Genomic DNA, 24,523 nt, shown 5'->3' with positions numbered 1-24,523 from the left:
CCTGATTTATACACTTAAAAAAAAAGTCTTTCATATTGAAATGAGACACGGAGGATACTCTATTTGCTAAAGAGAAAAGTTCGGCACTGCTTCACGCGGTTCCCTTTAAAAACCCATTCGCCCCCAGAACCTTTTCTTTTGGAGGAGACGAAAATTAAACTGTGAAGCCCCGTGCAAAAGTGAAATGATTTATAAACGTGGGTCCAAAACCTGGAGACATACACACAGAAGAAAATAAATGATAAAATAGCAGGACAATTGGTGAAAAAAAGTTGTTCAGCGTTATTCTAAAATGACAACAAACATGAAGAACTCTGCTGGTATTTTGAATTTTGGAATGAGTTCTACCAGCGATAAAAACATAAAGCTGTGGCATTTCGCAATAAGCATTTGGTGCAGACTTTTTATTAGTCTGTGTCAGCTCTCCAGTTGCCTGACGTAATCTTCCAAAAATTAGTGCGGCATTTGAGTGGCCAGTTGCTGACTTTGACAGGTGGATCTCTCTTTTCCTAATACCATTTTAAAAGTGACTCACGCACCATGTGCTTCCAAGAGGATCTCTTTAAAGAGACAGTATCGCTTTTGTAAGTCAGTTTCAGTGCAAAAAAACTTAAGCCTCTGCAGCTTTCGCTTTTACTTACCCTTCAGCTGTCGCTCGATGTTCCGTGTATTTATCTCACTATGTTTAGTCAGATAAATTGGCAGCTGTTTGGCGAAATGAGCAACCATTTTTCTTGAGCTGCCTTGAATAAAAGATGAGTTTCTCGCTGTGCAAACTGACATTTCTAGAACTGCCATACCTGCTGCCCCAGTTGTGCCGGGCTAGTTTTTAAGTAACTTTTAATGGTAGCTTGAGATCCTCTGGTCCTTTAATGGCAAAGGGAAGAGGTGGTTTCAGATACAAACACTACAGTACATTCATACGACACTTGAAACGGTGAGAACCAAGCAAGTACACGAGATTAGGACTGAAAAATAATATTATAAACCTATTTTTATGTATGGAAGCTGTATATAATGTACCAACAGTTGAAACTGCCTCAAATTCTTATACTCTTAACATAATTGAGTCTACCTGCTTACATAGAATTCACAGCACAAGCCAGTCAATTGTCCCATCTGGTCAATCAATGCCAATATTTATGCTCCCCAGAAGGCTCTTCCCACCCTTATTCAATTCACTTTATCAACATATCCTTCTATTCCTTTCACCTCCATGTACTCATCCAGCTTCCCTTTAAATGCATCGACACTATTCGCCTCGATCACGGTCCATGATAGCGAGTTCCGCATTCTCATCACTCTTTGAGTAAAAAAAAAATCTCTGAATTCCTTATTGGATTTATTAGTGACTAGTTTACATTTGTGGCCCCTCATTTATCAATCCCCCACAAGTGGAAACATCTCAAAATTGACCTTATCAAAGCCCAATCATTAAACGGAAATAGTATAATTAATAGAAACAATGTTAAAAGTTGACATTTGTGGGAAGGTAAATGGTTATTTTCAGCTTTGCTGCAAATGTTTAATGTTATGAACACGGCCCCATGGCAAAACTGTTCATCTGTTTGCATCACACGGAAAGTTTAACTCCGGGAGTGAGTGACATTGGTACCAAGGTTTGGGTCACTTCAAAGCCACAGATTCTTGGGAAATATCTTGTCCATGGCATCCATGGTAATGGCATCTCCTGTTCTCTGAGGCCCATGGGCCCTTTCTCTCATCTTTTTTGATGATAAGGAACAAGGAACAACAAGATCAAAGGAATTAGGAAAAGGATTTGAGTCAACACATTCCCAAGTAGTGGTAAAAGCAAAAAACTGCGGATGCTGGAAATCCAAAACAAAAATAAAAATAAAAATTCTGTTGAAGAGTCATATGGACTCAAAATGTTAACTGTGTTCCACTCCGCAGATGCTGCCAGATCTGCTGAGTTTTCCCAAGTAGTAGTACTTGTTTTCCAGGCAGGCATAGTTGGTAACCTAACCGTCTGTAACCTGGACAACAACAACTTGTAATTATATGTAGGGAAAACTCCCAAAGGACCCCATGGGGACATAAGGGGAAATTAAATGGATGCCAAGCCAGTGGAGGAAGTATGAGGAGGATTGGCACAAAAGCTTGATCCAGAAGATGAGTTTTAAGGAGGGTCTTGAAGGAGAATAGAGAGGTGAAGAGCTTTGGAGAGCACGGAGACATGGTGTCTGAAAGCACATCAGCCTATGTTGGGAGAAGGGTGGGGAACAGACATATGGCTGGCATCAGAGGAACAGAGAGTTTTTGTTTATTCTTTCATAGGATGTGAGCATCGCTGGCAAGGCCAGCTTTTGTTGCCCATCCCTAATTGCTTAATTGGTGAGGTTGTAACAATTGAGAAGGCTACAAAGGTTGGGAGGGACAACACACGTGACATAGTTCCAGTAGTCAGCAGCACAATGTGTAAGATGGCAATGCCCTGGGGACAGTTTACCAGGTTACTAAGCTGAGAGCGCATAATCACATACTGGTGAGACAAGTATATCCTCAATACATCACTTAGGCATTGATTTCAACTTTTGTCACAAAACTAAATTGGATATGAGAAATTGATGCTCATATTTTAGAGTTAGCATCACGTAGAAACACTCTCTGCTGTGGTTGGAATTAAACCCAACTGCCAACATCTTCCAGCCATACTGGAGATTTGAAGGCAACCAGCTCATGCCAGTTCTATGAATAGGCATCATGGTGGGACAACAAAAGCTCTTTAAAGCCCTATGAGGAGCCAGAGGTCAATCCAATATACACAGTAACACAACATTAGGTTGCATGTGGGTAAACTGCTTCAACTGAGAGTTGCTACACCCTCTGTGAACATGGGGTATTAGTTGCTACCTTCCCCCTTTGACATTGCCCAGTTTAGCTAAAAGTAGCGAGTCTGAAGGCATTGAATTTTTCTTCATTCTTTATGATACAACCTTAACACATTTGAAATTGTGGAAAAAAATTAGAGCATAAAAGATGAACATCACCAAAACTCAGCAAGCTAATCTTTCATGTTCTACATCGAGGAACATTAGTCTCAATGGGAAAAAACCTTCAATTTAATAGTCACAACATTCCTACCAAATAAAGTGAAGAGGATTCTTTGAAGTATTTTCCAATGCTAACACAGTGGAATATACTGTTTAAATCTATAATCCATGTGAATATTGACCATTGACCAGAAACTGAACTGGACTAGCCATATAAATATTGTGGCTACAAGAGCAGGTCAGAGGCTAGGAATCCTGCAGCGAGTAACTCACCTCCTGGCTCCCCAAAGCCTGTCCACCATCTACAAAGCACAAGTCAGGAGTGTGATGGAATACTCCCCACTTGCCTGGATGAGTGCAGCTCCAACAACATTCAAGAAGCTCGACACAGTCCAGGACAAAGCAGCCCACTTGATTGGCACCCCTTCCATAAACATTCACTTCCTCCACCACCAACACACAGTAGCAGCAGTGTGTATCATCTACAAGATGCACTGCAGGAACTCACCAAGGCTCCTTAGACAGCACCTTCCAAACCTATGACCACTACCACCTAGAAGGACAAGGGCAGCAGACACATGGGAACACCACCACCTGCAAGTTCCCCTCCAAGCTACATGCCATCCTGACTTGGAAATATATCACCGTTCCTTCACTGTCGCTGGGTTAAAATCCTGGAACTCCTCCCTAACAGCACTGTGGGTGAACCTATGCCTCATGGACTGCAGCGGTTCAAGAAGACAGACCACCACCTTCTCAAGGGCAATTAGGGATGGGCAATAAATGCTGGCCCAGCCAGCGATGCCCACATCCCATGAATGAATAAAAAAAGAAATACTGTTTTATTTATTCATTCATGTGTGCTCTGCCTGAAGACAAGTCCTTGGCTCTAGTGTAACATAACAGGAGAGAATAGTTGAGTTCGAAAGGTCAAGTCTCACTTGTCTCGTATTTTAGGTCATCATCCTTGGCTCCTCTTCCTCTGTCACAATAACTGGAGGATGGAATTGTGCGAGTGAAGAATTCATTTATTAAAATTAGCGAAATGAGAGAGTATTTCGGGGATGATGCAGTGTAATGGGTTAATGTAACATCAAAGATGTAAAACTCAACCCAGCTGGGCAAAGTGCAGACACATCCCAGGTGACTTTAAAGCTTCGAGAATATGGGCTGTTCTATTTGAGATCCAAATAAGAATAAGCCTGCAGCAACTCTTCACTTACCTGAATGAGTGCAGCTTCACCAACGCTCATGAAGTTCAAGCAGAGCCTGCTTGATTGGCTTCCTATTCACCACATTCAACATTCGCTCCCTCCACCACTGGCGCACAGTGGCAGCAGTGTGTGTATCATCTAAAAGATGAGCTGCAGCAACTCACCAAGGCTCCTTCGACAGCACCTTCCAAACCTGCGACCTCTACCGCCTAAAATACATAGGCAGCAGGCGCTTGGGAACACCATCCAAGTGTCCTATACCTTGTCACTGACATCTGGATGATCTGAAATATATATTTCCCCTTCATACTAAGATCCCTTGGCCAACATCATTTATTACTGTTCTTAGCAACTCCAGCTAAGTAATTATATGGATGCTGAAATTCCATGGGAGGTGGGGGTTTGGATTTCAATTTCTCACTGTAACTCCAGCAGGAAACTGACAGAACCCCAAACAAGCACCAGAGCCCTAAACAAACCAGTTATATTGAGGTTCTTGCTGGTCTCTCTTTGGAGTTATGACACAAGACGAGGTGAACCTCTGGGACAACAGCAAGTCCAGTGCCCATTATTGTAAGGAATATCTTGAAAATCTTGAATCTTAGAATATCTTGAAAATGTCCATAGTTTATTTATCATTTATCTTAAGTCATGGTGCCCAGTTTAATCTCAGCTAGTGTGTTCCCAGGTTCTATTTTGTTGGTGGTGTTCTCATTTCCATTTATTGGTTCTCAGTGCAGCATCTCTTCTTGATACATTCACTAGTCATAGTCGAACTCTAGCCCATGTTGGCTGACACCGTCAATGAGGCAGTGTGGGCTAAGGGAATTGGGGTTACATAAATTATCTCTAATTCATCCCTGAACAAAGAGTGATCAAATGGAAATGGAAGAGTTGACTGAGTTTACATTCAGTGAGGAAGGAAACAGCATGTTTACCTTCTTTGTTGAGTGCCAGGAACGCAGTGTTTGAATGGAGACCCCTGACCCTCGTGCCTCCCTCCCTCATTTCCATTGGGATCTCCCTATACTCTTCTGCTGGAGGCCAGTTTCCAACATGGCAATTCACAGCATCATGTCATGAGTTGGCCCCATATGCTTAGCAGGCCAATCAAGACAAAGGTAATCTTTTCTAATGGCAACTGGTAAGACCAAGAAAATCTGCTGTGCCACGAATCGTCTGGAGGATTTAGGTCCTTTGTTCCTCGGCACCCAATCGATGGCAGGAGAGCTGCACATCTGCCCTCCATGATATTCTCTATAGATATAAGCACCTCTCGACTGGTGTGCACAGAGCAGGTGCGAACTCTCGACATCTCTTCGCACTTAAGAAGACCCTGATCTAAGTTTGTTTCAGCAAAAAGGCAAAATCCTGGTTAATATTGTCCGTTCATCTGGCAGATAAGAATTGACCTTAAGAGGGCTGCATTGTAATGACTTTGCCATTTTAGTTTGAATGACTGTGTGTGTATGCAATAATCCAGAGTGTGGCTTACTAAAGACCATAAATTTAGAATACAACATGATTTCAGTTTATTGCTGAAGACAGACCAAGAGGAAAAGATACTGTCTGTTTCACCTCTCCTTCGACTAAATGACCTTTCCACTTGTGTTAATAAAGGCTGGGGACGATTAATTGACCATTCATCGACTACAGCTGTTGTTGATTAAAATTTTTATGGATGACTTGCTGAAAACTAATGCTTAGCCCCTCTCGCCATAAAGATCCTCAATCTCACACATCTTCACAGATCGGTCTTTTTTTTTAAAATGCTAATAAAAATTACAGCAGACTTGTGTCCACAGCCCCAGTGCTCTGAGGGAATGAGAACTGCAAAGATAGTCAGAAGGTAAAGGAAAGGAGTGATAGGGTCACTAGGATTCAAAGTTGGCACGGTCATTCTGTGCCCTGTTCTCATGGTCTGGAATGTGCCCACCATGCACTGCCTGATGTTCACCTTCCTGGTAGTGTGCCATTGGCATGGCTTCAATCTACATTGACTTTGACAAAAGCGGATACCCAATGTCACCAGGAAGGACCCCACAGGCACCAAGTCACCTCTGATTCATCCTAACTCTGCAGGAAGAAATCGGGGAGATTATTCTGGAAAGTAATAAAATTCCACAGCAAATTGCCATTTGTCATGGAGAGCAGACCAAATACTGCAAATGACAAGATTCTTGGGAAGGGGTTAAGTAGTTGTGTGTCACTTAGGAAATGGGTGGAATGCGAGAAGTTGATGAGAATATTGCCCCCTTTCTTTTCTTCAGAGATTAGTTGCTTCTGTGATTCTCAAGGACCCCTATCCTGGATATTACCATTGGTGAGGTTAACAAACAATGTTTAACCCAGCGCAGGGTATTCCTCCAGCCACAACTTTAGCAGAGGCCTTGCCTCCACTTATAGTAAGATATGGTTAACACTGGCATTAAAACTGCAGAGAGAGGGCGGTCACCCCAACGCATTAATGACAGAAACACCTACAGTAATTCTCAGTTTCATTAACCTGACAAAAACTATGGTTGACCACAGTGAAAATCCACGTATCACATCATCAGCAACAACAGTGGGTGTGCTCCAGGGATTACCAAGCACTGTGAAAATCATATTTGTAGTGAGTACAGTTGGCTCCCTTGACACCCCAGCGTACTCAGTCGTCTGTTTTATACCTGATCCTGCATGGCTGTTGTGACCGAACTGAGAAGCAACGTCAGTGTTCAATTTGTGGAGGTGGTGCCGGACCCTTAACCAGTTTGTTTATCCAGCCAGTAAGAGACTGTAATGATAGGGAAAAAAAAATGAGTCAAATAATGGAACTAAAAGCCCCATTCTTAACTAATTAACAAACGGTCCCAGTTTCTTATTGAGTCATAGCAGGTCTGCTGGTGCCAAGAGCACAGAGTTACTTGTACTGAAGGTCTTCCTGATTTCAGTGGAAACAAGACAGCCGATGGTGTGACACCCTTGTTGAGGCAGCATCCCCATGTGATTGGGTCATGCGCTAGTGTTGCAGGTCACTATTGGAAACACCTCGGGCTATTCGAGATAAACAGACACCACAAGAGGGGTGCTAATTACTCTTTAAGGCTGGCTGAGTAGTAATGCCATTCCAGTCTAACTGGGGAAGGGGTTTTTGGTGGGGTGGGGGGGGATAAACTCCAGGGTTCAAATCCCCCCCTCTCTTGCCTAGTGCCTATATTGAGCTGTTAGCACAAACTGGCAGGGGAGTGTGTTTTAAAAGTTGTAATTGTTGTGCCACTTGAAATGCATAAGCCCAGGAGTTGTGAAGTAATATTTGTAAACTGATCCTTAATAAATCTTTTAACCCTTTGGGTATAGATTCTATATTGCTGTTTGCATCCAAGCCCTCAATAATGTAGAAATTTGTCCTGTGTAACATCATCACCATGAATATTATGAAGGAGGAAGCAAATATTCACAGGAACACTCAAGAGCCTTGTTTTATTAATGGTGGACTATCAATAAACCTAAAAGTGCTAACCTTGTCATATTTAGCAGCTTAGTGCTGGAATGCTTTCATTACTCAGAGGGTTAAAGTGCTTGAACATCCATTATTGTTTCCTGCCTACCTCCCTATCTTGGGCATTTCTATCCCTTTTATGTATTTAGCCCTCTGAGAACTAAAAAGAACCTTTCTGAACTCAGCAATTAATAACAGCAAGGAGTTGGATTTTTTTTAATTTTATTGACAGACTGGCTTCACTGAGTCTAATGCTCTGAATGAAAGCCTGTTTGTTCCCTCCTCCACAATTTCCAAGATGACACAATTTTGTACCATGTAATTTTTAAAAAAATCATGTTTGATGAGAAACACACTGCAGTGCGTTGCAGCCAGCACTGGCTTCCAAACTGGACCAGGGAGCCATGGGCATCTTTGGCCTGGATTTAATCCCTTCAGTGGAACCCTGTTGAAACTGGCAGAACGTGATTCCATCCTTGGAATTTGGGTTTACCCCATGTAAACAGGCACGCCAATTCTTACATCAGTTCTGTAGAAGTAGTTTAAAAAAACTCTAAAAATTACAATTCTGGGCGAAGTAATTTGGATTTTGAGAACGTTGATAAATGGCAACTGTATCACTACTGACCCGATACACAGTAATACCAGTGTAATTAACTGTATCAGTCTGGCCTGGATTTTGGTGTTAAAATGTCACTGTCTCTCTCACCCTCTCTCTCATCATGTTTGAATATAACCAGCCTGAGGGTTTTGACGGCAGTGCGCTTTCACCACAGTAAACGAGTGGGTTTGATTCGCTCTGGGAAAAGCAAGTTTGCTTTCTTGTTTAATGAGATGTAAATGATTTGTTTCCTGTCAGTTTCTCCCCCCCCCCCCCACCCCCCCCATCTCATCTGTCAGTTTTCTTTGGGGCCAAACTCGTACAAAACAGTTGAATACCTGGGAAGTGTTTGGTTACTGCTGAAGCTCAGTAGAAACTGAAAAAAAGAGTATTTTCTCCCCACCCAGTGTGTCATTTCTATAACCCAAGTGCTTTTACAAGCAGTTAGTTCCCAAATAAATTAAAAAGGTGTAGAAACAAATAAGTTATTGACTTTAAAGGAACGGACTGTACTCCAATTATTCTGAACAATTTATGGTAACTAGCAGATAATCCTGTTTTTCTTTTGTTCCCATCTGTGATAAACATGGTTGAATTCCTACAGTCACTCTCATAGTCAGGAGGGTGAGGCAGGGTGACCTTCAATCTTTGTCACTGTGTTGACCTGCTCAATGCTCATAAACTTGGAATTCTATCCTGAGGATCTGTTCTGGTATCCAATTAGATGCTCAACGCATAAAATTGGACACAAAGATGGTATATGTTATTCTCCCCTCAGATGTCAATCTCATTCTTTAAACATCACACAGTCTTTACTAAATGTGCGACTGACATCTAAAAAAAGAGTAGCTTTTACACAGCTGAAGTTATGTGCAGGCTGTTTAATGTGAACAACTTGAATGTTTTCTGTAATAGGAACATAGGGACAGAACAGGAGGAGGCCATTTCAACCTCTGGACCTGTTTCACCATTCAATGAGATGATGGCTGATATGTGACCTAACTTCATATAACCCACCTTTGCCCCATATCACCCGTATGGGTACAAAAAAATAGTATCAATCTCAGATTTAAAACGTACAATTGATCGCGCATCAATTGCTGTTTGTGGAAGAGAATTCCAAACTTCTACCACACTTTGTGTGTCCAAGTGTTTTCTAAATTCACTCCTGAAAAGCCTGGCTCTAATTTTTTTCACTATGTCCCATGGTCCTAGATTCCCCAACCAGCAAAATAGTTTCTCCTGATCTATCCAGTCTGTTTCCCTTAATATCTTGAAAATTTCAATCAAACCGCCCAATAATCTTCTAAATTCCAGGGAATATAACCCTAGTTTGTGTAATGTCTCCTCGTAATTTAACCCTTAGAGCCTAGGTATCTGATGAGATCCATCCATGGAACATCTGGACACATATGCCTGGATTTTCAATGTCTGCTCCCTGGTTGTCTGATGGGAGTTGCATCTGCCCAGATTTGCACTGTTGTACTTTTTCCCCTTGAGGTGGGGGCATTTTCCTCTGGTGAATGCAAGGCTGGATGTAAATTCCAGATCCTGGTCTGCTTAGATTCCAGATTGCCAGTTGAACCCACTGCTCTTGGGAAGAATCCGGTTTAAAGAAACATTCCTTCAGCTACGCTGTCCAGTCATCCATCACCTTTGAGATTCTCTGCATTAGTTGGGTGTTGTATTGGAGTAACAGTGTGAGATGTCAGTGCAGTAGAACATAGACTCCTAACTTAAGTTCCACAGGGGACTCTTCATCCATTTATTATAGTAGTTGTTTTTCATTGACTTCCTCATTGGTTATTAGAGTTGCCAACTATTATTAAATGTATTCCTGGAGATTTCATCACATGACTTTCCCCATGCTCTTGCCATGAATCAGCTAACACATCCATTCTTGTGACGCACTGCCTTCCTATGCCAATTGGAAAGCAAAAAGACTCATTACACAATCAGATGATGCTTGACAGTCAGCCAACCAGCCTTTATTCCCCAGTTTCAATATTGTTATATCCGGTAAAGAGAAATGTCCAAAGAAAATGACAAAACAAACAGCCTTTTTTTAACAGTGCCCTGGAGATTGATATTCAATTCCTGGAGATTCCAGCCCAATCCTGGAGAACTGGCAACCCTACTGTTTCTATTTTTGGAGTGGTATTTCCTAGTGAGCTGTAACCAAGACTGAAGAGTCCCCACCTACTCTCTAAGGGATATGAGGAGCCACAGTGGACACCAACCCAGAACTGGTGCTCTGGTCTTCACTCACCAGGACTATCTGGATTTGGGTGTGAACCCCAAGCCTAACTCAGACGTGGAGGTCACTACCAGTGAGCCAAGGGCCACTTTGTCCCCTATATATCAACCCAGCTGTTTATTGACAGGGCACCATGGGCTAAATTTTTTTATTCATTCATGGGATGTGGGTATTGCTGGCTAGGCCAGCATTTATTACCCATCTCTATTTGCCCTGTTCAGAAGGCATTTAAGGGTCAACCACATTGCTATGTCACACATAGGCCTAACCAGGTAAGGACAGCAGATTTCCTTCCCTAAAGGGCGTTTTTACAACAATTGGCAATGGTTTTGTGGTTTAATTCCAGATTTTTACTGAATGGTGGGATTTGAAGCCAGGTCCCCAGAGCATTACCCTGGGTCTCTGGAATACTAGCCCAGTGACAATACCACTATACCATCACCTCCCCTTCTGTATCTTAACTTTTCTATGATTTAGAGACCCTTTATCAAGTCCCCCCTTTGCCAGGTCTGTCTGAAGTGGGGCTTGAACCCTTTACCCTCTTGTTCAAAGGGGGGGGGGGGTGGTGGTGTTGTGGTTATCCCAGGTAATATTCTCTACAGTTAAAAGGCTGACAGGAGAGAACAATTGGATTTCTCAATCGCTCTTGGCAGCCCGCCGCCCAGCTCATGTCTGCTTCAACAGCGAAGAGTGATGTGTGTACAAGCTGCCTCATTAAGTACAAAGGGTAAAGAAGGTTATTCAACAGTCTTCATTCTTCTCCTGTCAGCATATGACCACGTTAAGATGTTCACACTTCAGCCACAGCGGCACAAACTGGCTGCGAATTTAGGGTCACATGGGGGAGGAGCGAGAGAGAGAGAGAGAGAGAGAGAGGGCGCAACTTCGACGGAAATCCATCTTCTTCCTCGCCAGCCCGGCCAATCCTTCAGCAGCAACTCTTCAACTTCAAAGCCAAAAAAAAGAAATAGGAACTTGCTGCTCCCGCTGGGGAAATTGGGGCGGGAAATTCAGGTTTAACGCCAATCACATAAACATCTGTTACACTTTCTAGGTGACATTGGCCGGACACTTATAAAAGTGTGCGGACCTCAGACCAGCCCAGCCTTGCCAATCCTTAGCAGGTTAAAAGGTCCCACCCCCACCCAAATCCCGCCCTATAACAAAGCGGATGGTGGGTGACCCTTTAAATAAATCCACCCTCGGAAGTTTCAATCAAGTTTCGCGCGTGTTTCCTTCGGCAACATCCCCCCCACCACCACCACCACCAAAAAAAAGCTGTGAAATAACATTTGATCAGTTTCAACAGTTGCAGACAGCGAAGAGGGGGAATATAACAAATGTTTCCTTTTGCAGTGGTTAGCGGGATATAATAAATGTATTTTGCAAACGTCACACAAGATTATCTGCTAAAGTTATTTTGGACGAATGTGCTGGATTTACTGGTTAATCTATTGTACTGACATCACTCTTAACAAGCGAAATTAAATCAGGGATAAATTCATTTCAGTCACTCTATCCGTGGAGTTATTACAAAGAACACACACACAGGATAAAGAAAAGGACATCCTAGTAATCTCAGAGAGAGAGGGAGGGGCGGGGGGGTGGTGGTGGTGGGGGAAAATGACTAGCAGAATAGATCATGCTCGGGGAAAAAGAACAAGCCATCTCCTCTCCTGGAAGTGGAAAACTGACACTCTTTGTATATGTAAATGAAGAATTTAGACTAATGGAGTTGAACCATTTCTAATTTTGTGATGGAGAGCGGATTTTGATTGAAAGTAATTAAGCGAGCTCGCTGTAAAATTAATTAAAGCCAAAGGAAGGAGAGAGAGGGAGAGGGAGGGGGTAGGGGGTTGGATTTTTATTGGATTGGATAGTGATACGGCTCTGTCAGAATTTGGGAGGGGAGGGGAGGGGCGGGGGGTGAAATTGGGGTGACCTGAATTCTGTGCCCTCTCTCCTCCCACATGGGACATTTGTGTCACTCTAATCTCTTTACAGTGCCTGGTGCGCATTTGTTAGAAATAATCAAGCAAATATGGTCAGAAATTGTCAGCTTTCAGATCTAATTTGCCTGACAGCCCCCCGTGTGTGGCGTTTTTCTTTTGCCTAAACTCTCTGTAAAACGCATCTGACAGGACTGCAGACAGCTTGTACCTTACAGTGATTTACAGCAGATAAGCCTCTCTCTCTCTCTCCGAAAGAGAGAGAGAGAGAGAAATAGCTGACTTTCTAGCATTCTAATAGAAATTCTGCTAATTTTGGATCACAGCAAAAAGGGTCCTTGAACCCAAGGGAGCAAAGGGATTTGAGAACCACTTAATTTTTTCAAGCGGTGCCAGCAACACATTTTTTTTTAAATTCCCTGAATGATTATTTTTATTTAAATGGTTTTTTTTTTAAAGGATAAATACTAAGCAGCGATCTGTAACATTGTTGGGAAAGGCGGGGTTGGGGGGGAGGTGGGAGGTGGGGGTCAGCCTGCCCGAAGTATCCGATGTGACAGTTCTGAACCCTTCAAACCTGGGGGTGGGGTGGGGGGAGTCATCGTCAATGTCAGTTCAGGCTCTCCGTAGTTTATCAACATAAAACTGCAACAAGAAAAAGGAGCGGGTTTTTTTTTTAACCCGCTTAAAAAATGTTAACTACAGCTGGAAAAGACAATTCTATACTTCTGCACAGCAAGATTCTGATGAATCTGATGAATATCTGTGATTTCTCAAACCTTTCCCAAATTATCCTTGCTTGAAGTGCTTGTAGCAATTCAGATTCTCTTTGGAATGAATCCCTATTGAACGGACTGGAAAAATATTGGTTTTGCAAATTTTCTCCTCCAGTCAATATTTTATGTTAATTGTCATCCACGCAACGATCACAGCCTTCACTCTACTGCTCCCTCCATCTCTTTCTTCCTAGAGTGTCGAAAGGCACTGACATTAGTTCCCAGTGAGGCTAACAGTGGAATGATTTGGCTGTGTTCCATACAGCCCGGTTTAAGGTTCCCTCAGATCACCTCCCCTTTGGTTAAGTGATCGAGTTCGGAGGCCTCGGATCACTCAAGTCACAGGGCACAGGATAGAAACGCCCACCCCCGTCTCTCTCCCCCCCACCTTGTCTCTCCCCCCCACCTCTCTCCCCCTCCCCCCACCCCTGTCTCTCTCTCCCCTCCCCCACCCCTGTCTCTCCCTCCCCACCCCTGTCTCTCCCTCCCCACCCCTGTCTCTCTCCCCCCCACCGTCTCTCCCTCCCCTTGTCTCTCCCTCCCACCTCTCTCCCCCCTCCCCCCACCCCTGTCTCTCCCTCCCCACCCCTGTCTCTCCCTCCCACCTTGTCTCTCCCCCCCCACCCCCATCTCTCTCCCCCCCTCCCCCCACCCCTGTCTCTCCCTCCCCACCCCTGTCTTTCCCTCCCCACCCCTGTCTCTCTCCCCCCACCCCCATCTCTCTCCCCCCACCCCCCACCCCTGTCTCTCCCTCCCCACCCCTGTCTCTCCCTCCCCACCCCTGTCTCTCTCCCCCCACCCCCATCTCTCTCCCCCCACCCCCCACCCCTGTCTCTCTCTCCCCCACCTTGTCTCTCCCCCCCACCTCTCTCCCCCCTCCCCCCACCCCTGTCTCTCCCTCCCCACCCCCATCTCTCTCCCCCCACCCCCATCTCTCTCCCCCCACCCCCATCTCTCTCCCCCCACCCCTGTCTCTCTCCCCCCAGCCTTGTCTCTCTCCCTCCCCTTGTCTCTCCCCCCCCACCTCTCTCCCCCCTCCCCCTACCCCGGCTTTCTCCCCCCTCCCCCACCCCTGTCTCTCTCCCCCCAACCGTCTCTCCCTCCCCTTGTCTCTCCCTCCCACCTCTCTCCCCCCTCCCCCCACCCCTGTCTCTCCCTCCCCACCCCTGTCTCTCCCTCCCCACCCCTGTCTCTCTCCCCCCAGCCTTGTCTCTCTCCCTCCCCTTGTCTCTCCCCCCCACCTCTCACCCCCTCCCCCCACCACAGTCTCTCTCTCCCCTCCCCCACCCCTGTCTCTCTCCCTCCCCTGTCTCTCTCCCTCCCGCCTTGTCTCTCTCCCTCCCCTTGTCTCTCCCCCCCCCCACCTCTCTCACCCCTCCCCCCACCCCTGGCTCTCTCCCCCCTCCCTCACCCCTGTCTCTCTCCCCCCTCCCCCACCCCTGTCTCTCTCCCCCCTCCCCCACCCCTGTCTCTCTCCCCCCCACCGTCTCTCCCTCCCCTTGTCTCTCCCCCCCACCTCTCTCCCCCCTCCCCCCACCCCTGTCTCTCCCTCCCCACCCCTGTCTCTCCCTCCCCACCCCTGTCTCTCTCCCCCCCACCGTCTCTCCCTCCCCTTGTCTCTCCCTCCCACCTCTCTCCCCCCTCCCCCCACCCCTGTCTCTCCCTCCCCACCCCTGTCTCTCCCTCCCCACCCCTGTCTCTCTCCCCCCACCCCCATCTCTCTCCCCCCACCCCCATCTCTCTCCCCACCACCCCTGTCTCTCTCCCCCCAGCCTTGTCTCTCTCCCTCCCCTTGTCTCTCCCCCCCCACCTCTCTCCCCCCTCCCCCTACCCCGGCTCTCTCCCCCCTCCCCCACCCCGTCTCTCTCCCCCCTCCTCCACCCCTGTCTCTCTCCCCCCCACCGTCTCTCCCTCCCCTTGTCTCTCCCCCCACCTCTCTCCCCCTCCCCCCACCCCTGTCTCTCTCCCCCCCATGTCTTTCCCTCCCCTTGTCTCTCCCCCCCACCTCTCTCCCCCCACCCCCCAGCCTCCTCCACCAACCCCCCCCCCCCCCCACCCCCACTCCAAAACCAGCAGTACACCACCCACTGGTGGAGTGAGGAGCCAGTACAGTGCGGGGAAATCATCCTGGGTCCCACTCAAGTCTTCTGGCCCAGGATGGGGAATGCTTGAAATTTGCTGTTGGAACTCCACTAAAACCAGAAAGTTGGACAACTTTTTCCTGATTCTTATTTAAAGGAACGCTTTGTGTTTTTTTGTCGCACAGCTTGTTTCTGGAAGTGATTATAAACCAAATGGCCCCTTTAATGCGCTGGAGGGTCATGAATGTAGACATTTTTACACAATGGTTGGGTTTGATTTTTTTTTGGTCCCTGTAGTCAGTATGTTACTGTTTGATTGCTGTGGTCTTTGATATCCTGATGTTTTGAAAGATGTGGGACAATGGGAGAACATTTCCTCTGTATACAGTATCATAGAGTAATTATAACCCTGTTCAAAAGGAATATATTTATGTTTTCGCCACATACAAGGAAAGCTTCCCTAATACTTTTACAGAATATGGTGTGTGTGAAAATATGAATGAAGTAACCTCATCACAGCTGAGCATTTTAAAAGGTAATGGTCCTGCTTCTTATTTGGAGAAGGGGTTAGGGGTTTTCTAGTGGTCCAGGGCTCTACACTGCTGCTCTAACATGCCCCGCCTTTGAGTGGGAGGACATGGATTTACGCTGCTGTCTCCCACATGTTAGGGTGATGCCATGAGGATGTAGTTCTGGTGAGGTTCTTGGGAAAACGAGCACTGAATTCACAGGGAAGGTTAATGGGAGAGCGAGTCAGAGGCATTTAAAATGAGGTCAGGGTTTGAAAGAGGGAAAAATTATTCTCACTGGTCAGTGAATTGGAAACAAGAGGACTTAAACTTAGTATTAGTACCAGAAACCTAGAGAGGGAGGTTTGAAGGAATTTTTCATGCAAAGGGTAATTATATGGAACAAATGGCTATTGAAGCCAATTCAATCACAATGTTTAAATGGGAGCTATGTACTTGAAGTGGAAACTGAGACCGGAACAGATGGCACTGATGTGGAACCACTGGTGCCAGAGTCAGGTTGGGTCAGAAGGGCTTGAATTCCTGAGTTGAAATGTCAGTCTTGACCATGATGCCAGGGAAGATGCAAGCTCCAAGAGTGAAAGAGTTGCACTTATTCCAAACTGCGGTGTTACCAATGAAGTCCTTTTCAAAGTGCAGCCACTCTTGTAACACAGGAAAAGCGCAGCAGCCAATTTGCGCACCACCTGATCAGAGCAATGAAATAATTTACATTTGGACATAAACATGTCTTCTCTCCAATGCCACTACATGGTAGAAAAAGTGTAAAAGCGGAAACCACTCCTGATAGGTTAAGATACCAATATCATTCTGCATCAAATCTTCAGTTCAAAAGAAGTCCAAATACCTCCTACGCTTAGAGAAAACTTTATCCCAGAGTTTGACTCTCTCCGTGCAGTTGAGTATAAAGTGCCTTTTTCTCTCTCTCCAGCCCACAGTGTGTGATCTGATTGAAGTCGACCGCTCGCTTCACACTTCCCCTGGCCCATGTGGAATGAAATAAATCACAAACTCAGCTCATTTTGGAAGTCAGTAGTGAGCAGGTAACTAAATCATACCACCCTGTTTATTATTTATCCCAGACTGACATTCTATTATGTGTAGGAATGCTGAATGTTTGCTAAAGGTTGCAATTTTAATTCTAAATTTAAATATGTAAAAGGACAATTCTAATAAGCTATTCCTCACTTAAACAGGTCAGTCTCAAATAATCCACATCAACCAATCAGTGATGATGGCTGTTTAGGCTGACCTGAAATTGGGATTAATAGTGAATAGATGATCTCAATGATGACAGTGCCAATCTATTGCTGCAGAGGTTTAACTGTAGGTGAATGACAGGTGAATATGTAACCTGCAAATTACAGCTTTAATGTGACAGTAGGTATCATGTTGGGAGAATAGGGCTTGTGCAGGGAATTAGAGGCTGGATTTTCCATCTTTTGAGTCATTTGGAGTGGAATAGTGATTGGATTGTAGGCAGCCACAAACAGAGTGTACTTACTGTAGCCAATTGTCTGCTGTTAATTCACTAACACAACTTCAGGTAGGTGTTGGGAACAAAGTACCGCGGCAAGTGGAACATTGGGCACAAAGGAATGGCGACAATTAAAGGGGAAGTGTCACAACGGGCTGCCAAAAATTTGGAAAGACTATGGGAGCCTCAAAAGACATTTGAGCCCCTTTTATTCCTAAGGCAGAAGCAGCAAGCGGTGAAGAAGAGCAGCCAAAACAGAAGGGAAAGGAAATCCACGCATGCATTGGTGAGCAACTGATGCAGCAACTTAGCACCCAGTCTGTCAGGGGATGGACACTGAAACAAAGATGTCATTCCACCAGGCTCCTAGGCTTCACACCTCAGTAAAGTGATGGAGCCAGATTTCAGTATACAGCCACCCCTTAGTGTCACTAGATGGGTCTCCCCTATGCTGGACAATACCGGGGTAAGTGGACCAAAGAGAGAGAATTGTGGATAGAATTCCAGCAGGCTGGAATTTCTTCCCATTTTTTTTCACCCACTTTGGACCACAGCAGCCAGGAATCTACACAGGCCAAGGGAACAGTTAGCACAGAGGAAGAAGGAAGAAAGACTTGCGTTTATATAGCCCCTCTCACATCCCAACCCAGTTTACAACCAAGTACTTTTGATGTGGAGACACTATTGCATTTCAGCTAGTAGGCAGCTCAGAAATACCAAAGCAAGCTGCAAGGCTGCTATTGACATAGGGAATAGCTCCAGAATATCAGGAGAGAGGTGGATTCATTCAGGATAACGTTGACTGCAATATGCAAAGAGAAGCTTTCAGAAATGTTAGTGATTCATTCAGTCTGCTGCAGTGATGTCTTCAAAGAAGCAATGTTTCCTGCAATAATCTTAATAGCGAAATAAATCATCCTAATATGTGCAAGAAGTATGTGACAATATCAATTTTCGTGATCAGATGAATGTGTGATAATGGTGGAAGCCTATTGCCATATCTATGAGTCTCCACATAGAACTGCTTGGAAATTTGATTTCATCTTTAGTATTTCTTTTGTCCAATAAGGAGTGTGCCCCTGAAGGATAGACCCATTGAATCTCAGCCAGGGGGTTTCGGTGAAATTTGACAGTGCACAAGCTTAGGAACCCACCCCTGCCGCTCACCTCCAAAGTGTGCAAGAACACTACTGGAGATTAACCAATTTACACCAATGCGGTGCTTCAGTACAGATCTCTGGTAAAGATCCCGCTGTTTGTTCAGTGGGACGCGCTACCAGTTGAGGCATTGGCTGGCACTCCATGCCATACTTAACCAATTTTCAGTTTATGAATGTATGACTTGGTACAGCTTAAGTATGACTTGGTTATCTCAAGCTAAGCTGACCTGGTTTATGTATCGGATTACCTTGGAGAGCTGAGTTGGTTTCAAACATCTAACGTTAAGCTTGTAATCCCCACCCTAAAGAGCCTGGGTGCCCTTTGCCCTCTCCTCTCCTGGCGGTTTTCCACCTGTTGTATGTCAATACATTGTGTATTCGCAAACAGAGAAGTTTTTTTCCCCCCAATAACAATGGATCTCCAGTTAATTCATTCACTCTTATAAATCAACAGATGGGACACCTTGTTTCTGACGAGTCAAAAGAATAAAGAATGACTTGCATTTTTATATAGCGCTTTTCATGACCTCCGGATGTTTCAAAGGAGTTTACAGCCAATGAAGTACTTTTAAGGTGTAGTCACTGTTGTAATGTAAGAAACATGGCAGCCAATTTTGTGCACAGCAAGATCCCACGCACCGCAATTTAATAGTAGCCAGATAATCTGTTTATTTTTTGTGATGTTGATCGAGGAATAAATATTGACCAGGACAACTCTCTGGCACTTCTTTGAAAGAGTACCAGAGGATTTTTTATATCAACCCAAGCAGCTAGATGGGTCCCTTGGTTTAACACCTCATCTGAGAGGCAGTGTAACAATCCCTCAGTACTACACTGGAATATCAGCTTTGATTTTTGTGTTGAAGCCCTCAAGCGGGACTTGAACCCAGAACCTTGTGACTCAGAGGCAAGAATGCTCCCAACTCAGCCATCGCTGACACTCTTTGGTCATCCACCAAGGAGACCAGAAAGGTTCCACATTCGATTCACAGCCTGGAATAAGTTAGCTGTTTCATCCAGCTGCTTGAGAGTTACCACAATGGATTCTAACAGCCCTAGGGTTAGGGGTTGGATATCAAACAGAGCCCTTGGGTCTAATTGCAATGCAGCAGTCCCAACTGGAAATATGTCTCCATATTGGATGTCTAGTGAGATCGGGAGTAGGGTTTTCTCCGATGTGCATCACAGCCAAATAGTTTAGCAACACTCGCTGTCCGGGTTTACACATGAAAAATGATCACTGAGGTGCAATGCCAGCACCTGAGAAAGGAGTCAGGAAACAAGCCAAAAAAAAAGCCATCCAAGAATCTGAACTCAATTGGCTGCTTAATCTGGGTCAATGGCGAACAGTGTCAGTCAGTCAGGAACCCAGCAGCCCCTTCCAAAATCATCCTGGTGGATTCTAGTCAATAATGATTATTGTCTCTGATCAGCTGTAACAAGTTCTCTTCCATCAACAGTTTGAAAAGGTCTTGCCCTGATTCAATCACATCAGTGTACTAATACCTGTCAGAATGGAGCTGGCTCGAGCGAGAGTGACTATAGCAACTGTAAATACTGCCAATATGCTGGTTACAGGAGATGGCTCCATTGACTTGTGCTGAGAAGCTTGCAGATCTTTGATAAAATGACAAATAAATGCAGATGGTAACTCAAAAGCAATAGAGCCATAGTTACAACTGGGGTTGTACAAATGTTTGAATAAAACTGTGATCATGTATGGCACAGATTGAGTTAAAGAATTGTGGGATGAAAAAATGCATAAAAGTCATCACTGTGCAGCTGAGAGAAGTAATGCAAGGGGACGGGATGGTGAAGTGAATTAATATTATTTTTTATTCATTTAATGGATGTGGGCTTCACTGTCTAGGCCAGCATTTGTTGCCCATCCCTATTGCCCTTGAGAAGGTGGTGGTGAGCTGCCTCCTTGAACCGCTGCAGTCCATGTGGTGTAGGTACACCCACCGTGCTGTTAGGGAGGGAGTTCCAGGGTTTTGACCCAGCGACAGTGAAGTAACGGCAATATATTTCCAAGTCAGGCTGGTGAGTGGCTTGGAGGGGAACTTCCAGGTGGTGGTGTTTCCATGTGTCTACTACCCTTGTTCTTCTAGGTGGTAGAAGTCACAGGATTGGAAGGTGCTGTTGAAGATGCCTTGCAGTGCATCTTGTAGACGGTACACACTGCTGCCACTGTACATCAGTTACGGGAGGCAGTAGATGTTTGGGATTGTGGATGGGGTGCCGATTAAGCAAGCTGCTTTGTCCTGCATGCTGTCAAACTATTTGAGTGTTGAGGGAGCTGCACACATCCAGGCAAGTGGGGAGTATTCCATCACACTATTGACTTGTGCCTTGTAGATGGTGAACAGACTTTGGGGAGTCAGGAGGTGAGTTACTGTCCACAGGATTCCTAGCTTCTGACCTGCTCTTGTAGCCACAGTATTGATATGGCTAGTCCAGTTCAGTTTCTGGTCTTTGGTGACTTCCAGGATGTTGAAGCAGGGGAATTTGATGATGGTAATGCCTTTAAATGTCATGGGGAAGCTATTAGACTTAATGTTGTTGGGGATGATCGTTGCCTGGCACTTGTTACCATGAATGTTATTACCTCAAGCCTGAAAACTGTCCAGGTATTGCTGCATTCAGACGCAGACTGCATCAGTATCTGAGGGGCTGTGAATGGAACAGCAGACTGAGCAATCATCAGCGACCATCCCCATTTCTTAACTTATGATGGAGAGGAGGTCATTGATGAAGAAGCTGAAGATTTTGCCCTTTCACACTTAGGACTCGGGTTAGAATACAGGCAGACAGGTGAGATAGAGCTCGGCCCCCTCACTGCTGCCTGGAAGAGTCAACATAGAAACATAGAAATAGGAGCAGGAGTAGGTTATTCAGCCCTTCGAGCCTGCTCCGCCATTCAATATGATCATGGCTGATCCTCTATCTCAACGCCACACTCCCGCTCTCTCCCCATAGGCCTTGATGCCTTTAGAGTCCAGAAATCTATCTATTTCCTTCTTAAATGTATTCATTGACTTGGCCTCCACGATCCCTGTGGTAGAGAATTCCACAGGTTCACCACTGTCTGAGTGAAGAAGTTTCTCCTCATCTCAGTCTTAAATGGTCTACCCCGTATCCTGAGACTGTGACCTCTTGTTCTAGACCCCCGCCCAGCCAGAGGAAATATCATCGCTACATCCAGTCTGTCCATCCCTGTCAGAATTTTATATGTTTCAGTGAGATCTCCTTTCATTCTTCTAAACGCCAGTGAATACAGACCTAGTTGGCCCAATGTCTCCTCATACAACAATCCTGCCATCCCAGGAATCAGTCAAGTATATCCTTTCTTAGGTAAGGAGACCAAAACTGCACACACTACTCCAGGTGTGGTCTCACCAAGGCCCTGTACAGCTGCAGTAAGACATCCTTGCTCCTGTACTCAAGTCCTCTTGCTATGAAGGCCAACATACCATTTGCCTTCTTAACTGTTTGCTGTACCTACGTGCTTGCTTTCAGTGACTGGTGTACAAGGACACCCAGGTTCCTTTGTACATCAACATTTCCCCAATCTATCACCATTCAAATAATACTCTGCCTTTCTGTTCTTCCTACTGAAGTGGATAATTTCACACTTATCTGTATTTGCCCACTCACTCTACTGTCTAAATTGCCTTGAAGCCTCTTAACATCCTCCTCATCGCTCACATTCCCACTAAGTTTTGTGTCGTCAGCAAACTTGGAAATATTACATTTTGGTTCCCTCATCCAAATCATTGATATTGTGAATAGCTGGAGCCCAAACACTGATCCCTGCGATACCCCACTAGTCACTGCCTGCCATTCCAAACGAGGCCCATTTATTCCTACTCTCTGTCTCCTGTCTGCTAACCAATTCTCAACCCATGCCAGTATATTACCCCAATCTCATGTCCTTTCATTTTAGACACTAACCTTTTATGTGGGACTTTATGAAAAGCTTTCTGAAAATCCACTGACCTCCCTTATCTATTCTGCTAGTTACATCCTCAAAAAAACTCCAGTAGGTTTGTCAAACACGATTTCCCTTTCATAAATCCATGTTGACTTTGTCTAGTGACGCTGATATTTTCTAAGTGTCCTGTTTTTGCATCCTTTATAATAGACTCTAGCATTTTCCCTGCTACTAATGTTAGGCTAACCAGTCTGTAATTCCCTGTTTTCTGCCTCCCTCCCTTTTTAAATAGTGGGGTTACATTTGCCACCCTCCAATATGTAGGAACTGTTCCAGAATCTAGAGTTTTGGAAGATGACAACTGACACATCCGATATTTCCATGGCCACCTCCTCTAGTACCCTGGGATGTAGTACCATGTATCAAGTACCATGTAAACTTATTCAGAGAGGAAATACAGGTAGTTAGTGTGGAGAAAATGGAATATCCCATCCTGGTTCCATGGTTATTGCGCAGGAGACTCACCACCAGCACAGACATTGTTGCCGAAGCCTGCCCTTGTCGCATTTATTTCACTCCTGAAAGAAAGGGCACAGCAGGATCCAATGCCTGCCGCTGTCTGTCCGAAGTGGGGAAGGAGTTTTGCTCCCCAGCATTGAGATCACACCCCCCTCTGTAAACACAAACCATCATCACCAAAACACATGCGTTTAAATTTCAAAAACTTAAATTGGATTCCATGGCCACTGCTCTCTTATCAGTTTAAGTGCATCACACACTGCACGATGAATCAGACGTAAAACTGGTCCAACAAACACCGGGCTGCAATTGGAAATTCTCAAAATGTAGATGAAACGGGGTTTCAGGTTGATGTGGCTGGGCTCTGTGTCAAGGTACAATACCTTTAGGGGTTTTTTTGCAAAAGATAAATTGGTTTTGTGCTGATTTCTGCAAACCTGTACTTGTGTCTTGGCACTAAAAGAAATGTGTTTAAATGAGATTATATAAAAGTGCATTCAGCACGTTTTTACCCAAGGTAAGTGCTGGAAAGGATCAATTTTCCAATTCTTGGTGAAAAACTTTGAAGTGCAAGGACTTTGCCAGCAGGAGATCACTTTCCATCCTCATTAGCCTGCAGCCTGTAAAGGCGAGATGGCTTCTAATTTATTATCGTTTATTTCCTGCTCCTTTTTGTTGCATCAACAATGTGACGAAGGTTATTAAAAATTAATGCTCTTAATTGGAGAAAGGACTGTTTGGCACATAGATCACTTTCTCAGATACAATTATATTTTGTTGATGCAACATCTTCCTTGATATTAGGTACCTCCGGCTAAACTGGAGAAATGGAACTTGCACACAGGGCAGGAGCCATTTTCATATTCACTGCCTGGAAATCAATGGGCTGAAACATCGGGCGTATTCTATTCTGCTGCTGGTGGTACACACCATCATTCACCACCCAGATGGTGAAGGGGAAATTATCACTCAATTGTCTGAATCACCCCATATTACAGCACTGTCTGTATCTCCCCCCACACTGTCTGTAACTCCACCCACACTGTCTGTATCTCCCCCCCCACCGCTCTGTCTGTACCTGCAACCCCCCGCACTGTCTGTATCTCTCCGCCCCGCACTGTCTGTATCTCTCCCCCCCGCACTGTCTGTATCTCCCCCCCTCCGCACTGTCTGTAACTCCCCCCTGAATTGACTGTATCTCCCCCCCCTGCACTGTCTGTATCTACCCCCTCCGCACTGTCTGTATCTCCCCCCACACTGTGACTCCCCCTGCACTGTCTGCAACTCGCCCTGCACTGTCTGCATCTCTCCCTGCACTGTTTGTATCTCCCCCCTGCACTTTCTGTATCTCCCCCAACACTGTCTATATCTCCCCCATGCGCTGTCTGTATCTTCCCCTGCATTCTTCATATCTCTCCAGATGATTATAAACAGTAGGAATGAATTATGAATTTAATATGAGAGGGAACAGTTAAAAATTCCCTTTCAACACCATTTGTGCGACTGAATTTCCCAACACAAGCTATTGCT

The 24,523-nt window shown here is 45.1% G+C and overlaps 1 protein-coding gene across 1 annotated transcript in view; it reads left to right on the top strand.

Annotated features, from left to right (window-relative positions):
- Window positions 1-24,523, top strand: part of casz1 (castor zinc finger 1) — a 383,715-nt gene that overhangs the window by 201,584 nt on the left and 157,608 nt on the right. The window contains exon 4 of the mRNA XM_041206599.1: window positions 16,835-16,946. The gene's annotated coding sequence lies outside the window, so the exon portion shown is untranslated. The remainder of the gene's footprint in view (window positions 1-16,834; window positions 16,947-24,523) is intronic.

Source organism: Carcharodon carcharias, chromosome 15 (assembly GCF_017639515.1).
Source record: "Carcharodon carcharias isolate sCarCar2 chromosome 15, sCarCar2.pri, whole genome shotgun sequence".
Classification (NCBI taxonomy): Eukaryota; Metazoa; Chordata; class Chondrichthyes; order Lamniformes; family Lamnidae; genus Carcharodon; species Carcharodon carcharias.
This window is presented reverse-complemented; position numbering and strand designations above follow the sequence as displayed.